General features: G+C 43.4%; 1 protein-coding gene across 1 annotated transcript in view; it reads left to right on the forward strand.

Moving 5' to 3' along the window:
• Positions 1-1,155: 1,155 nt before the first annotated feature.
• Positions 1,156-16,615, forward strand: part of rhbdf1a (rhomboid 5 homolog 1a (Drosophila)) — a 47,762-nt gene continuing 32,302 nt past the window's right edge. The window contains exon 1 of the mRNA XM_045720516.2: positions 1,156-1,483. The gene's annotated coding sequence lies outside the window, so the exon portion shown is untranslated. The remainder of the gene's footprint in view (positions 1,484-16,615) is intronic.

A 16,615-nucleotide genomic window follows, 5' to 3' on the forward strand; every position in this document is an offset into this window, starting at 1 on the left:
TTTAGAGGTGTCTAGCCACTTGTCCATGGAATTTATCAAACACAGACATGATGGGGGTTTGAGTTACATCAGCTTCTAGATTCAGTTATCTAAAAGGATGTGATGTGAAACAATATCACATGACTGCTCTCACAACAGACACCCTTGAGACACGGGACCATGCATGTCTATGCAGAGTCATTCTGTCCACATCTGTTATTCATTAACATGTTAGGACCATTGTTTTGTTTCAGTTTGATTAATGGTTGAAACATGCTTTACAAATAAAGTTGTTTGTCCACCTGGCCGTGCTGCTGCTCCAGTTTCAACTGTTCTGCCTGCGGCTATGGAACCCTGACCTGTTCACCGGATGTGCTACCTGTCCCAGACCTGCAGTTTTCAACTCTCTAGAGACAGCAGGAGCGGTAGAGATACTCTCAATGATCGGCTATGAAAAGCCAACTGACATTTACTTTTGAGGTGCTGACTTGTTGCACCCTCGACAACTACAGTGATTTTTATTATTTGACCATGCTGGTCATTTATGAACATTTGAACATATTGGCCATATTGGTTATAATCTCCACCCGGCACAGCCAGAAGAGGACTGGCCACCCCTCATAGCCTGGTTCCTCTCTAGGTTTCTTCCTAGGTTTTGGCCTTTCTAGGGAGTTTTTCCTAGCCACCGTGCTTCTACACCTGCATTGCTTGCTGTTTGGGGTTTTAGGCTGGGTTTCTGTACAGCACTTTGAGATATCAGCTGATGTAAGAAGGGCTATATAAATACATTTGATTTGATTTTGATATAAAGAACAGATATTGACCAGATCTGTTGAAATTATCATGCTCTTACTTTAACTACAAAATCAGTAGCCTACAAAGGTATGAAGAGGGGTGTAATAATAAGTGTGCTAATAACCTTCAGTTACCGTTGACACATGATTAAACGATTAATTGATCACGGCTGGTCTGGTATGTCCTATGATGTCATGTCATATGATTTCTCTGGATGGGCCAATGTCTGGGTAGTGCCAAATGAGAGCATACATGATTTGTTACTATCCTGTCTCTTTAATATTTTTAAACCTGATCTCTTCTTAGTCACGCCCGTCAGCCGGTTAGCGCCGAGCGCGGCAGTGGCTGCCCATGTAAACCGATTGGCTGGTGGCTTTGACAGTCTTGTCCTATGCTCAAGGGCGGGGTTCTCGGTCGGTGAAACTGAATTACCGGCCGAAGAAAACTTACCCTTGTTGAGCCTTGCGGTGTGGGAATGCGCTGGACACTGCCTGTGAAAATAGGATCCCAATAGACATATCTGGGAATGTCTTAACGTGTTGTCACTAGTTCCAGGATATAGAAAAGGACTCTTGTTTGACTCGAAACAAATTATTATTTTTCCTTCTCAGAATGAAGTGACATCACATTTTAGTAACTGGGATCTGAAATCTTTACAACCATATTTTTTTCTCCACAACGGGAAACATAGGATTTGATTTTGATAAGGGTAAGTTTATTTGTATACTACATGAATAGGCTGGGTTTAGAGTGCTAGGCTATATAGGATTTAAAACATCAGAAATAGAATGTTAAGAAGACGATCCGGAATAAGCAATCTGTCCCTCAGTCTAGTGTGCGCATGGTATGATCGATAGCCTACTCACACGATCCAAAAGGAATGTATCGAACGAATTGTACTATTTGATATTGGAACCTGTTTTGAATTTCCTGGTTCACATGCATTTGTGCTGTAGGTTGCAAAGATCTACGTGTATCGCTATACAATATAAGACCTTTCATTCGTTTTGCATATTTGTGATTGTGAATGACAGCTTGTCATCACCTCAATACCAGTGCTTCTATTCTATAAATGTGTGTCATTTCCGCGAGCGCCTATAGGCTTCAAGACAATCCGGCATGTTCATTTGTAGCATAGTAGCACGCCCGGTCTGTAAAGGAGCACATAGCGAGGTATTACTACATAATATGACTGCTATTACGCAGGCTTACACCTTAGGTCTTTTTGTCAGGTAATGAATGTAACAGTTCTCCTCTGATAATGTTTCTCCTGGAATAAGTGGGTTCAGGTGTTTTCTAAGAAAAATCATTGGAATACAATGATTATGGCTGTACTCTTTCACCTCGTACTCCAACGATTGTTCATGACGACCATGATCAATATTCTGTTATGAACTATTGATAGTTATTATTAGGTAATTGATTGCTTGTTAACATTTTCATACATGTCATGAATGCAATGCCACTGTTTAGACTCCACAATATAGCATAGGCGTCTGCCTCCACTGTGCTACCAGATCAGTGGACACTGTACCATAGCCCCCTGTCTGCAACAGGAATGAGAGATGTATTCAAATGAGTTATTTTGGCAAAGTGAGAGGAGCAGCATGCCAGACAGCATGCCAGGCAGCCAGCACATGGCCATCCAGAGGATCATCATGAGGACTGATGTCATGACACAGATACAGCAGGCAGGGCCATGATGTGTGATAGTGATGCTCATGTTCATCCTCTCTTACCGTTCCAGCTGGACCGGAGGTACAGGGAATGTTTCCACTGAGAAAGAGACTGTGTGTGGGGGGGGGGGGCTGTGTGTGTGTGTACCGTGTGTGTGTACCGTGTGAGGCGTGTGTTGAGGAAGGTGTGTGGCATTTTGTTTGCCATACAATCGAGAGAGAGTATTCCTCGGAAAAAGCGAGGGGTTCTGGAGCTGGCATTGAAGAGAGCAGGTGGGAATGGGCCAGCCAGGCCTGGGTTGGTTGGTTGGTATGTGGGTGTAGCAGGGTGCTGCTGAGGGGGCACACTGGACTGTAGTCATGCCCACACGAGTCATGGTGCAGTATCTGTCGATCTATCAGTCAGTCTTGCTAAGTGTGCAACACTCACTCACTCTCTCTCCATGTGGTGTTGTTTTCACTTGGGTTACTGGGTTGAACCGGGTTCACCCTCAGGAGTCCTGTTTTGAACCCACCAGACGTTGCCAGACTTGTTTCGGTCTTGTTTTTTTTTTTTATCTTTAGGGGAAGGACACAAGCATGGTAGCATGCATGCATCTCTATTATATGTAAGGGCTTCTAAGGCAGCCATGAGGTTGTGTTCTGTGTAGGTGTTTGTTCTAATCACCTCATGATGATCATGATGAAAAGCTGACCAGTCTTCAGATGTGGATGTGTCATGGCAGATCCTCTGCTGCTCCGTCCGGTCGATGAGATGATGCAGCCCCTTGGTACGAAAAAAAAAAGCTATTGCATATTTCCTGGAATGATCTTCTTGTTTAACGTGATCTCAGAGCATTTCGTATGATTCTGTACGTAAACCCAAGACACTCTATTTAATATGATATGTTACATTTCGTATGGTATGTATTCATTTGTGGATGTCCATCATCCATTTCGTACAATATTTTATGAATTTGCAAAACGTACAATATGTTACAAATATGTTACCGACACGCAACCTTTGGGCCCACCTACCTGTCGCCGACCAACCACCCTCCTTTCATTTTTGCCTTAAGTAACTTCTATCTTATGTAATTATACCAAACATAACATATCATACGTTTACTATGTTACATCTAGTCTATAAGACCAGTCTGTCTTGTTATGAAACTACATTGTTCTCTCCCATACCCTTCAGGTATTTACCCTAGTCTCTGTACAGTTCTCTCTGTCTGTCTCTCTCTCTCTCTCTCTCTCTCTGTCTCTGTCTCTCTCTCTGTCTGTCTCTCTCTCTCTCTCTGCCTCTCTCTCTCTCTGCCTCTCTCGCTCCATCTCTCTCTCTTGTTCTCTTTTTGTGTATGTGTGTGTGTGTGTGTGTGTGTGTGTGCTTCTCTAAATCACCCCAGGCTGCCTGCTGCGGCTTCAAAAGGCCTTGCTACATCATGTGAGACCCAGAGATTATAATCATGTAGCGGTGACTATGGCGTGTTATAATGCCATTGGGATGATGTAATAGCTAATTATTATTGCTCTCTTATTAGTACTTACAGTGTTAGTATTAACCAAAGTAATATCAATTGTTGAAGAGAATACCTTTTCAACCACAGGCATATCTGTGGTTGAAAATGCTTTACCCTTTCGGGTTAATTGTAGAGTTAGTGTGGGGTAAATCCTAACACGGAACTCTCACGTGGATCACACACCCAACACTCACCACATGTATGTGTATCCATATCTCAAATGAGGATTCCTCTGTTTGTGGAAGCATGCTTGTAGTTGTAAAATATAGGGCAAAGCAACAGTGTCTCTTGTCTTGCAGTTAAACATGTCAACCAACTTGGTGAGCAGCTTTAGTAACAATAAGTGGGGTGTTATTGCTCAGTAGATCAGTTAAGAGTGTTCCCACTACGGTGCTTAACAAGCATGGCAGGTATCGTTTCACTGAAGAATAATGGCGAGAGAAGAACAATTTACTGCCTATGCGCTCTCTTTGATCTGGGCCCCATTGGTGCTTGCTCAACCACTACCGTCAATGACTTTGATGTGCTTGTAGTCGGTCTGAAGTTTGTGTCAGATTGTGTCAAGGCTTCAGGAATGGTTGATAAGCAAAAACAGACCACTCTTTTCAGACGTTGCGAAAATGATTTGTCGCGTCGATCTATGAACCGTGGAGAATATGCCGAGGTGATTACGCTTTATGTGGAATACTTGTGAACAGGAAGATTTTTTCCTCATGCTGTCAGACACTGAAAGCCATACATGCAAGCAAATACACAAACCTTCACATTAGTTCCCAACAGTCACAATGAATCAAAACTCATCAAAACCAATCCCCCACCATTTTGTGTCGTGTGAGGGGTTGGCGTAGCCATGGAGGCTACTTGTTTGTATTCACAATCGTCCTCCCTCGGGTGTCTTGAGTTTGGCCGTGTATGAATAAATGGAACATTGCTTTGGTCTGTGAGTTTCCTGTCAGTGTTCAGGCCTTGATTATGTGAGTCCCAGGAAAGCAGCCGTGAAGCAGCTAACTGTAACCCTCCCATTACATCTTGGAGGTGGCATGTAGGGCCAGTGCTGCAGAAGCTGGGCCCGGCCAACAGACAGGACTGCAAACTCAGTCAGATGTGATGTAATGCTGTAATGCTATTTCAGGTCTACCTCTGGTCTCCAAGGCTCTGTCTGCCAGCAAGCCATTCTGCCTGCTCCTCTCTCTCTCTTAGTCCCCATGTTAGCACCTCATCTATCAAAACTCAGCCATGGCCTATGTTGGGATCCACAGTCCGGAATCCCAAGAAACTCAAATACCGATGTTTCCTGTTATGACTTCAGGGCAGAATGTGAACTTCCTTTAACTGAATATAGGGATTAATATAGATTGTTTTATGTTATTTGTTTTAAGCTGATTTTAGGTGAGGCTTAGTCTGATGAGATGAAATTTAGGGCATGATCCTTGCAGCTGGGGTTTTTATGGATTCCATTGGTTGTTGTTCTCAATGGGGTGGCGTCTGCTCTGAGACTGGTTAACCCGGCAGCACTCGTCATTCTCAGGACTATGGGAATGTTGTGGGTGCTCCCACCAAGCAGACTAGAGCTCCAAGGAGGAGGAACTGCTCTGTGTGTTTTGATCTTCCAGCTTTGTGAAACTATAAGGGTGTTTTTCTTTTTCACAGATAAAAAAAAGGGGTCCATAGGAACGTATTGTTCCATAGCTGTTGGCATGTGTATAGTGCAGATCCTTACCTGTGTAATATCTCATAACACAGAGTTTACACAACAACTCAAAATCTCTAGTCCAATTCAGATCCTGCCATTCAAAACAGATGAAATATAGGCTTGATTTTTTTTAATGGTTGTCAAGTGGACAGTTAGTGGAACTATTGTCAGTCTTGTTCTTTTTCGACAGGAATCTTGAGTGCAGGACTAAAAATAACATATACCACATTCAGCACTTTTCCTCGCCTTTTTGCTAGGAAGTGGCCGTTCTAATGTACACCCACACAGTCCGTTATTGCAAAATCCTCAAGAGAAATCTTTGTTTTTCAGTTAGAACCCATTAGTACAGGTCTCTACTGTCAGACTGTCCATAATGTTAGCTTACTACACTCACTATCTCTTTAAAAGACTGAATGGCCAGACAGACACAAGGATTGGAGAGGGACAATTATAGTTACTATCGCAGGACTGTTATAGTTGAGAGCACATTTTTAAATAGGGCGGCCTGCCTTCTCCGACGCTATCTTTGGCACAGAAAGCCGTCAGACCCTAGTGCAGGGATCATCAACCAGATTCAGTCACGGGACAATTTATTTCTTGAGCGGATGGTCAGGGGGCTGGAACATAATTACAAATCATTTGTAGACTGCAAATTGACCGCAAGAAGCCCAAACAAAAATGATACAATGACCATGAGTTTCACTATCGTGAATAAGTTGACTGAGAAAGTTACAGATGCAGAAATATCATACCCCTAAGACATGCTAACCTCACACCATTACAATAACAGGGGAGGTTAGCATTTTATATCATACCCCTAAGACATGCTAACCTCTCACCATTACAATAACAGGGGAGGTTAGCATTTTATATCATACCCCTAAGACATGCTAACCTCTCACCATTACAATAACAGGGGAGGTTAGCATTTTTGTGGGGGGATGATATTTATGCATCTGTAACTTTCTCACTCATCGTTATTCACAATACCTTCAGGACTATCCGTAATCATGGTAGCATTAACGTTAATGTAGAAGTGTTTAGAAACATATTCTATTCTGATTTACAATAAAAGTGACTCCAATGACACAATACATTATTTACCATTCATTTCTATTGGGCACAAAATAATCTGAAACACAACCCACAACCAAAACAAACCAGCAAATGCATCCAAAATGTTTGTAGATTCACAAGCTTGATGTAGTCATTACGTGCTATGAATATGGGACCAAATACTAAACTTTTGACTACCTTAATACACATATTAGTGAATTTGCCCCAATACTTTTGGTCCCTTAGAATGGGGGGGACTGTGTACAAAAAGTGCTGTCATAACTGTTTACCCGATATGGATAAAAATACCCTCAAATTAAAGCTGACAGTTTGCACTTTAGTCATTGTATCATTTCAAATCCAAAGTGCTGGACTACAGATTCAATAGGAGACAAAATTCTTAACCGTCCCAATCATTTCAGAGGGGACTGTATTACTCTCTATTGTGCGTGGGAATACTTTGGAACAGATTTACATAATGAAGATCACTTGGAGCTGATTTGCTGGTGTTTTTACAGCCTTTTATGTCCAACAGCAAAAACTACTTTTTTGCTTAGTAAACTTGGGGGGGTCAAAGAAAATCACCCAAGGCCCAAATTCGGCCCATGGGCCGCCAGTTGGGAAACCCTGCCCTATTAGTGTATCACGCGGTAAACTCAAGTAGACTGTTCCCCTGCATGGAAGAGCACACAGAGTCATACACAGAAATATCTGGACAGTCTCAACCAACAGTCCACACCACCACCTCCATCACATACCTTGGGCCCAAGTCACTCTGTAACGGAGTTTCCAAGAAATGAGGGTGTTCTTTTGGAACAGCTCTGTGACTTGGCCTTGCCTGGCCCTATGGGAGGAGGTGGATCCAGGAATGACTAATGATAACTGACAGGGAGACAGCTTGGATCACTCCGAGTGCACTTCACATTATACTGAAACTTGAAGCACACTGCTACACTTGGACAGAAGGTTTGACATTTCCAGTTTCAAAGGACCACCATGGTCCCTTACTTGCTGTAAGGGAGTGTGTGCCTTGGTTGTTCTTGTTAAAGCACTCTGAAGTAGTGAAGTCGTCCAAGTGCTACAGCACAGGAAGGTTCTGTAGTTGAACTGTTCTGTTGTGTTTTAAGATCTTTGTGTCACAACGATTGAAATTGCGGATGACGTCATCCTGTAATTCTGCTTGTCCTTTCCGTTAGTTTGCTCTCCTGTTCTTGTCTGCTGCCTGTCCTACACTTCAGATCCATGACAACTCTTCCATCCATTGGCCAGTTGTCAGTGGTTGTGCTTGGCGTTGCCTTGTATTGGAAGAGGATGTAAAGCCTACCAGTGATGCCAGTGTTGCCACCCAGTTGATCACGTCACGCACTGCAATAATGAAGCCGTCTTCTGGATTCTTCTGGTTGCGAGCACAGTAGTGAAGGACATTTGCATGTAGAGCAGCGATTCAACAGAAAAAGAAATCAATGAATAGAGTCTGTCAGGTTCTTCAGTCTGGGGACGTAACCCAGATACAGTGAGTGAAGTTGGTTCTGCTGCTGTAGGGGTTGACTAATGCACACTCATCACCACCACTCTTTCTCCTAATTACTCAGTCACACCATAACCTGTTACCTGACTGATGAGGGTTTATTTGGATTATCTCACAATGACGAGCACACCTGGGAAGCTGGGATATGTGTCATCCCTTGTCCCCCCTTATCTCCTCTGTCATCACATTGAGCTCATCTCTGTGGAGGAGTCTGTGTTTTCCTGAGCCCAATCTACAGGGTGAGGACTGAGGAGGCCCCCCTCAGCCTACTGTATCTCCCATGGGGTCTGCCCCAGCCATAGCCCCAGCCTTCCTGCGCCTGTGTTTGGGAGTTTCCACTACTCTCTGTGCAGCACAGCTGGCTGCAGCAGGCACGTCCGCCCCTGCTCTCTCTCCCCGACCCCTCAGACCTGAACCCTGGCTGGCCTCCCTTCAGATGATCCCCCAGGTCCAGCTTCACTTCCTCAGAGATGACTTGATGATAGAGGATCCTATGGCACCTTGTTAGATTAAGGAATAAGATGTAAAGATACAGGTGAGGGGCTTGTCTGAAACAGGTCAATCAAATGTTATGTGTGGGGGAGATTCCACGGCATGTGAGAGCTGAGAGAATGGCCAAATGTAGCTAAAAAAGATCACTAAAACAGAGATGGTTAACTTATTTTTCTCCTCTTCATCTAATACAGTGCACATATTAAATACTGAGTGATATGAAATACAGACATAGCGTCTAAACCGCTTTGACATTGTCATTGTAACGTTTTTATCTTATTTTCACGGTCTGTTGATGGTGTTCAGGAGACTATGACGCAGTGTATCAAGCACAAAAATACTCACTTGTGCTATTTATCTCTATTAATACAAAGTTACACAGGACAACAATAATGTTCCTTATTTTAGTAGAGGCTTTAATAAGAAACCCTCACGAACTCCAGGCCTAGAGGTTTACTCTATAAGGGTTGGAAGTTCAGAGAAAAAGATCATAGCAGCAGTATAGTTGAGAGTGCTGCTTTTTTCACACACAGCAACTAGTTTGGGCAGAGCGTACATGTTGAAGTTGATGAATGTGGGAATGTGGGACTTGTAAACAGGCAGTCTGGGTGGCTGGCTGCCTGGCTGCCTGGCTGTGGGAATCAGAGCACATGTTCAAGGTGGAAGTGGAGCACCAGTCTTAGTACACCGCATGGCAACAGCGATACACCTCGAAGACTCAACCACAGGAAGAAAATCACTTCCTCTTTCTACCTTTTGGGTTTGACTATATTGAAGAGTCTCACCTGTTCCGCTTTTATCCTCTTATCTCCCTGGATATCTGCGATGTATTACAGATGAAAGGGATTTAAATGTTGGAGGGTTATGAAACTCACCCTGTTGAGACATAACACCGGAGGGATATATATATATATATATATATATATATATATATATATATATATATATATATATATATATATATATATATATATATATATACTACCGGTCAAAAGTTTTAGAACACCTACTCATTCAAGGGTTTTTCTTTATTTTTACTATTTTCTACATTGTAGAATAATAGTGAAGACATCAAAACTATGAAATGACACATATGGAATCATGTAGTAACCCAAAAAGTGTTAAACAAATAAAAATATATTTTATATTTGAGATTCTTCAAATAGCCACCCTTTGCCTTGATGACAGCTTTGCACTCTTGGCATTCTCTGAACCAGCTTCACCTGGAATGCTTTTCCAACAGTCTTGAAGGAGTTCCCACATATGCTGAGCACTTGTTGGGTGCTTTTCCTTCACTCTACGGTCCGATTCATCCAAACCATCTCAATTTGGTTGAGGTCGGGGGATTGTGGAGGCCAGGTCATCTGATGCAGCACACCATCTCTCTCCTTTTTGGTAAAATAGCTCTTACACAGCCTGGAGGTGTGTTGGGTCATTGTCCTGTTGAAAAACAAATGATAGTCCCACTAAGCCCAAACCAGATGGGATGGTGTATCGCTGCAGAATGCTGTGGTAGCCATGCTGGTTAAGTGTGCCTTGAATTCTAAATAAATCACAGACAGTGTCACCAGCAAAGCACCATCACACCATAACACCTCCTCCTCCATGATTTACGGTGAGAAATACACATGCGGAGATCATACGTTCACCCACACTTGTCTCACAAAGACACGGCGGTTGAAACCAAAAATCTCCAATTTGGACTCCAGACCAAAGGACAAATTTCCACCGGTCTAATGTCCATTGCTCGTGTTTCTTGGCCCAAGCAAGTCTCTTCTTATTATTGGTGTCCTTTAGTAGTGGTTTCTTTGCAGCAATTCGACCATGAAGGCCTGACTCATGTAGTCTCCTCTGAACAGTTGATGTTGAGATGTGTCTGTGAAGCATTTATTTGTGCTGCAATTTCTGAGGCTAGTAACTCTAATGAACCTATCCTCTGCAGCAGAGGAAACTGGGTCTTCCTTTCCTGTGGCGGTCCACTTGAGAGCCAGTTTCTTTCATAGCGCTTGATGGTTTTTGCGACTGCACTTACAGAAACTTTCAAAGTTCTTGAAATGTTCTGTATTGATGTACCTTCATGTCTTAAAGTAATGATGGACTGTCATTTCTCTTTGCTTATTTGAGCTGTTCTTGCCGTAATATGGGCTTGGTCTTTTACCAAATAGGGCAATCTTCTGTATACCAACCCTACCTTGTCACAACACAACTGATTGGCTCAAACACATTAAGAAGGAAAGAATTTCCACAAAATTAACTTTTAAGAAGGCACACCTGTAAATTGAAATGCATTCCAGGTGTCTACCTCATGAAGCTGGTTGAGAGAATGCCAAGAGTGTGCAAAGCTGTCATCAAGGCACAGGGTGGCTATTTGAAGAATCTCAAATATAAAATATATTTTGATTTGTTGAACACTTTTTTGGTTACCACATAATTCCATGTGTTATTTCATAGTTTTGATGTCTTCACTATTATTCTACAATGTAGAAAATAGTAAAAATAAAGAAAAACCCTTGAATGAGTAGGTGTTCTAAAACTTTTGACCAGTAGTGTATATGTCAAAGGTCTGGTTGGAGTCACTCTGTGTAGAAGATTAAAGATCCATAGTACACATCCTCAACAGCTACTGTGTAAGTGACTGTATATGTGTTGAATAGATTGAGACCTCAGATTGTTGCCTCCAATTGTTGAATTGCCTTGTTGCCATATGGAGACGGGTACTACATAGCAGCAGTGTGCTGTAGTAGTCTGTGTGTTGTAGTAGTCTGTGGTTCATCTATGGCCCCTGCTGTGATAGGGGTTACAGCTGAAAGATGGCACGTGTCACATGCTCTGGGACATTCCATCCCCTGTCACTTGGCTTTAAAACCACCATCCCATGCCCTGCCTGTCCTCTGCTCAAGCACTAGCAGTGAGTGCTCTGCCCCTATCACTAGCTGTAACATCCCAGAGGAAGCCCCCAGTCTTAATATTACGACTGGTCATCGCAGGTATTAGGCCTCAGACCCTGTTTGTTGTGATGCTGGTCAGGAAATCAATTCCTTCGATCTGCTTGTGTGTGTTATTTCTCATTTGTGTACACGTTTCACCAGAAACCGCACGTCTGCTGAACCAGTTGAGGTCACTTCCTTCCTTGCAAGAATGTTCTTGGTTTGAGGAAGTGATATCGTGAAGGGTACGGTGTTCTTCAATACATATTTGACTCACTCCAAACCCAATACATATTTGACTCACTCCAAACCCAAAACGAATGAAAGATAGAGAGAATAGAGAATTGTTAATTAACCATAAAGGTCAAGCAAATCTGTATGAAGGGATTAGAAGAGGCTTTGAATCATATTACAATCACTGTAGAATTCCCTTCGGAATACAACTAATTACCAAGTAGTGAACGTTTTAATATAATATATGAATGAAAGTTTTAGTAGTAAATGGATAAATTAATGAATCCATGGGATTATGAATGTCATTAAATTAACCTTTCAGTATATGCCTATGTTTTTAGGACATAATGGTGAAGCTAATTTTCTCTGGCGGTTTGTCAGACCTGGGTTCAAATATTATTCAAAGACTAAACCTGAGTTTAGTAAACAAATACTGTTTGTTCTGATGGTGTGTCAGTTGATCCCTCACCCCAGCAGACAGACAGACAGACAGACAGACAGACAGACAGACAGACAGACAGACAGACAGACAGACAGACAGACAGACAGACAGACAGACAGACAGACAGACAGACAGAGGGTGGGTGTTCCTGCCAGTCCCTCCCTGGCCAGTTTTCAGGAGGTTTGACCTCATTGGCTTTGATTGGAGATCAGAGGGCTGATTTGGACAGGCCAAATGCCCATTCTCTCCCCTGGCTAAATCCGTGTGTAGTCTGGCTAATTCCTTTGTCCCAGAGCAACAGGCCACACTTCGTCTGCTCTCCTCAATAGAGACAACAGCTTAGATTTCACACTGCATGGAGATGCCAGACAGAGCTGACGGGACAGGACAGAGGGAGGAGGGAGGGGTGGCTGTTGTTCTCTACTGTGGTATTTGGAGGGAAGGAATGCCTCATGGCCGGTGTTGGGATGAAATTGATTAGTGTGTGTTGTTTCTGTGGCTGTGCGCGGTGGACGTTGTGGAGAAGTCTCCCAGACAGCAGTGTGTTTCCTGCTTTCCCATTTGGAGGTCTCTTCAGCTCCTCCTCTCCTCCCCACTTCCTCCCAGCACGTCTTAAATAAGCAGTCATCTGACCTCTCCATGCTGGTGGTCTCTCAGGGAGGATGTGAGGTCACACAGTTGATGGCGTTTCTTTGTGAAGTATTTTTACTCGTGTTGATTGGCCAGAGCGTAGAAATAAACCTAGGAGTGCCCACAGTGAGTAATACGGTGGTGACAGGCCGTATCACCTCCAGAATACACCGTCTGAAGGACTTCATAACAAGATACGCTGTCTGTCCGATACAACTGGAGTCTGTCCACATTTACGCCCTCCTAACCATGATGGGGTTAATGAACTCAGGGCACACAGAAAAGTCATTAGCTAAACACAGAATTTGCTGACACCCCAGTTTTGATCGATAAAGGAATGAATCCTTCAGTCAGTTTGGTTTTCCCCTTCCTTCTCTCATGTTGAGGAGGAATTTTGGACCAGTCTCCACAACAATGACCCTCCTTCAGCCCCATGCGCATCATCAGCCTGATGCCCAGCACACAATGCAGCCTTTTGTAGGCGGGAGCGATTCAGGCTGATATCATGCTGGAAACTATTTAGATGGGGATCACATGTTGTTTGGTCATGCTGCCGCTGAGTCCCCTCTTAGCTCACTTGGCTAACAGGAAGGGCAGCTTCTGACTGCTTTCTACAGACAATAAGGCGCTTGTTTAGCTAGTTTGGGGATGCATCGGGGAGCCTCTCTACGGGGGATAGTAGTGGAAGTGAGACGTTCTGCTTTGAGTTTGTTTTCCTTTATTTTGTTAAAGCTGCCCAGTCTCTCAAGAGGATGTAAATCCATACAGACACTTCTATGTCCAACGGTGAGAGGTCAAGAGGTCAAACACGCTAAAATTCGGTCGCTAAGTCAAATGCTAATTTTGTTGATTGACTGATTATGGAGAGAGAGGGCTGTTTCAGATTTGCATGCTGTGGCTCAGCCAGTGGTTTCCCTTGCCCTGTCAGGCCGGTTTCACAGCAGTGTTTTGAATTTGTGAATAAGTAAACTGTCAGTGCAGAGAGCGGAGAGACAGTTTTTTATTTATACACATGTAATTATTATTTATTATGGAGTGTAAAAGTGTCATGTTCATCTATCATGAAAAATGGAGTAATGTTATTACTTGGATTACCCTTTTGGCATTTTGAGTAACAAGTTATGCTATTGTCGTTATGTAGGCTAACATTTAGTTTGACAGAAGATGGTGTCAGCATTGTTCTACTGTAGACGTTATCTTGTTAAAGCACTCAACCTCAGTTAAACCAACTCAGCTTTAAAGGTTCATGTTGATAAATGGTCATGGTTGAACTAGTCCAATCACACACCTCCTCTGTGTTTTCAACCTTTGACCCAGATCTCCTAGTTCCCGTTAAAATGAGGTCATGTCCCTATAAGATGAGGTCACGTCCTTGTGAGTGTCATGCTCATGTTCATTTTATTATCTCCGTTCTTTACTCTGCTCTTTGTCCCCACAGCATTCCTACCCATCTCCAGGCTGTTAAATACTGGAAACTCATAGATATACCTATTACAAGGCTGTTATACAGGCTACATGGAGTAGCTGTTGCCATGGTCACACCCTGTCCTCCAGACTGCAGTGGTCTGGGGGGTGGATGTCAGAGGGGCCCTGGGTCTAGGTGGATTTCTACTCCTACTCTCACCCCAGGTGACAGGCCTTTCTGCGTGGGCTCACTGGGTTGTCTGCTGGGGGAGATAAGGAGAGTTTCCATGCGAAAAAGTACCGTAAGTACCGTCTGGGGCGCTGGCATGATAGCAGCAGTCTCAGGGACTTCAGGCTAGAATAAAACACCCTCTCTATTCCCACCACATCTCAGACTTGAGGAGGTTATATGAGTGTGTGTGTGTGTGTGTGTGTGTGTGCCCTAAGAATCAGCTGATGTAATCACTGTCCATGCACAAGAAGACACAGTATTTGATTGTGTTAAATCAAATTAAATTGACTTGTCTTAGAATAGTATAAGGCATCTGGCCCACGAGGCAAGTTTAGAGTCCTCTCTCTTTATATGAGATGTACAAACAATGGCATGTGTCCAGACAAGACACAGATTTACAGTGAGGCTGGTTTTTCCACCAGAGTAAAGATATGTACCAACCATTGTTAGGAGTTAGGAGTGGAGCTTCAGTAAAATGGGCACATTAAAGAGTTGAGCTAAGAGGGGCACATTAAAGAGTTGAGCTAAGAGGGGCACACTAAATAGTTGAGCTAAGAGGGGCACGCTAAAGAGTTGAGCTAAGAGGGGCACTCTAAAGAGTTGAGCTAAGAGGGGCACATTAAAGAGTTGAATAAGAGGGGCACGCTAAAGAGTTGAATAAGAGGGGCACGCTAAAGAGTTGAGCTAAGAGGGGCACTCTAAAGAGTTGAGCTAAGAGGGGCACTCTAAAGAGTTGAATAAGAGGGGCACGCTAAAGAGTTGAGCTAGGAGGGGCACGCTAAAGAGTTGAGCTCAGAGGGGAACATTAGAGAGTTGAGCTAAGAGGAGCCCGCTAAAGAGTTGAGCTAAGAGGGGCCCGCTAAAGAGTTGAGCTAAGAGGGGCCCGCTAAAGAGTTGAGCAAAGGGGGGCACATTAGAGAGTTGAGCTAAGAGGGGCACATTAGAGAGTTGAGCTAAGAGGGGCACACTAAAGAGTTGAGCTAAGAGGGGCCCGCTAAAGAGTTGAGCTAAGAGGGGCACGCTAAAGAGTTGAGCTACGAGGGGCACGCTAAAGATGTCTATGGTATTCTCTCTGGTATGCAATCTGGTTTCCGCTCAGGTTATGGATGTGTCAATGCAACCTTAAAGGTCTTAATGATGTCACCATTGCCCTTGATTCTAAGCAATGTTGTGCTGCTATTTTTATTGACTTGGCCAAAGCTTTTGATACAGTAGACCATTCCATTCTTGTATGCCGCTAAGGAGTATTGGTGTCTCTGAGGGGTCTTTGGCCTGGTTTGTTAATTACCTCTCTCAAAGAGTGCAGTGTGTAAAGTCAGAAAATCTGCTGTCTCAGCCACTGCCTGTCACCAAGGGAGTACCCCAAGGCTTGATCCTAGGCCCCACGCTCTCTCAATTTACATCAACAACATAGCTCAGGCTGTAGGAAGCTCTCTTATCGATTTATATGCAGATGATACAGTCTTATACTCAGCTGGCCCATCCCCAGATTTTGTGTTAAATGCTCTACAACAAAGCTTTCTTAGTGTCCAACAAGCTTTCTGTACCCTAAACCTTGTTCTTAACACCTCCAAAACAAAGGTAATGTGGTTTGATAACAACAATGCCCCTCTCCCCACAGGTGTGATTACTACCTCTGAGTGTTTAAAGCTTGAGGTAGTCACCTCATACAAGTACTTGGGAGTATGGCTAGACGGTATACTGTCCTTCTCTCAGCACATATCAAAGCTTCAGGCTAAAGTTAAATCTAGACTTGGTTTCCTCTATCGTTATCGCTCCTCTTTCACCCCAGCTGCCAAACTAACCCTGATTCAGATGACCATTTTACCCATGCTAGATTACGGAGATAATTTATAGATTGGCAGGTAAGGGTGCTCTCGAGTGGCTAGATGTTCTTTACCATTCGGCCATCAGATTTGCCACCAATGCTCCTTATAGGACACATCACTGCACTCTATACTCCTCTGTAAACTGGTCATCTCTGTATACCTGTTGCATGACCCACTGGTTGATATTTGTTTATAA

The sequence above is a fragment of the Salmo salar genome, chromosome 06 (assembly GCF_965601325.2).
Source record: "Salmo salar chromosome 06, fSalSal1, whole genome shotgun sequence".
In the NCBI taxonomy this organism is placed as follows: Eukaryota; Metazoa; Chordata; class Actinopteri; order Salmoniformes; family Salmonidae; genus Salmo; species Salmo salar.